The following is a 1,951-nucleotide window of genomic DNA, read 5'->3' on the forward strand; positions in this document are numbered from 1 at the left end:
AGCTAGTCTCTCCAAGCCTTAGCACTTGCAACCTCCTTATAAAATTACATTCTGAAGGTCAAAGTTTAAAAAACCAAACCCACATCTAGCAGGTAGTATTCATCAACATTTCATTAACATCTAGAGTAGTGGTTCCCCATCTTCCTAATCTTTGACTCTTTAATACAGTTCCTCATATTGTGGTGACCCCAACCATAAAGTTATTTTGTTGCTACTTTATAACTGTAATTTTGTTACTATTATGAATTTTAGTATCTGAATGCAGGATATTTTATATTCTACCACTGTGGGGTCCCAACCCATAAGTTGAAAACCATAGATCTAGAGCAATTTTTCTTATTTTCGTGTGTTACACAATTCCTAACAATTTCAACATGGTGGGACAATGTAGTGCTGGTTGTTAGCAATCCCTAAGCCAGGTATTTTAGCAAAAGGGGAGATTTCTATAGAATTCTCAACTTTTCTTTAATATCTTCTGACATTACTAAGGCTTTTGTTTGATTCTATTTTGGCTTTGATTTATTGTTGTGTTGAGCATTGTATGTAGTCCAGGTTAGTCTAAAACTCTCTAAATCGTGTAGGCTAATCTTGAACTCCTGATCCTCTTGCCTTCACTTCCCAAATGCTGGGATTACAAGTGTGGCCCACCACAACTGATTTGTTTTTTATTCAGTTGCTTCCAAATGCTAATATGCTGTGGAATACCCAACATTGTTATGCTAGCATAGGCCTCTTTATTCTTTAGTTCATTAACTATCTATCATTTACTAAAAAAATAAACAACTAGCTTCAGGGAAGACACTGTGGGACTGATTCCTGATTGACAGACTAACAGCTCACTTTCAATACTTCTTCAAAAAAACCACATGTGAATCGGGTCTAAGTTTGTTAATATAATTCTTTTGGCTTATTTGAGACAGAGTCTTCTCTAGTTTAGGCGACCTTGAACTTACTATGTAGCTAATAACATACTTGAAAGTCTGTGCCTACCTCTCAAATTCCTGGGGTTACAAGTATGTTCTGACACTTCCAGCTCAATGTATAGAAATGCCTTGTTCCAAAATTTGCTACTAATAACATTCCAGAATCAAGCAACCTGCCTACTCATACCACTCCCTACAAAGTGACATAATGTTGACTGAGTACTGACAACTTTTTTCTTACATAGTCAAACTTGGAGATGAGGTTATGATTGCGAGTCACTTGGGTACCCACTAGACAAGTGAACTTGACTCTGGAAACTTACATGGTATAAAAATATCTTCTGCTGCCCTTTGTTCTAGTTTCTTATTATTTAATAAGTACAAATAATTGTTTTGCTGGGATAGTCGATGTTTGGAGTGAATGTTTTGAGGTTCTTAGTCTCTTTTTCAAAGAGCTGAAACAAGGACAGAAAGAGACTACAAAATCGAAAAGAAACTTTATCCAAAAGTAAATCAATAGGATGGATCAAAGTAACTGTCAAGAGTGACAGTAGGGCACAAAAGCGAGAGAATGCTCAAGGGTCTTCTTTTTATGGGGTCTAAAGAAAGGAGGGGCTGGTTACTAAGAGGTAACATTGACAGTTCTCCATTTTGATTGACACATTTGAAGTATGTATCAATCTGCTCTATTGTTCATGTTTTTCACTCTTAGGACAATTTGTATTATTACACACTCATCTAAAATTAGTTCACAACATATCAGCCTCTTTACTATCATATCCTACCCAGTTATAGCTAGGAATACATTTAAACAGAAACTATCTCAATTTGGTGAATGTTTCTTATTTTTTTTTTTTTTTTTTTGGTTTTTCTAGACAGGGTTTCTCTGTGGTTTTGGAGCCTGTCCTGGAACTAGCTCTTGTAGACCAGGCTGGTCTCAAACTCACAGAGATCCGCCTGCCTCTGCCTCCCAAGTGCTGGGATTAAAGGCGTGTGCCACCACCGCCCGGCTGGTGATTGTTTCTTAA

Source organism: Chionomys nivalis, chromosome 11 (assembly GCF_950005125.1).
Source record: "Chionomys nivalis chromosome 11, mChiNiv1.1, whole genome shotgun sequence".
NCBI classification, from domain to species: domain Eukaryota; kingdom Metazoa; phylum Chordata; class Mammalia; order Rodentia; family Cricetidae; genus Chionomys; species Chionomys nivalis.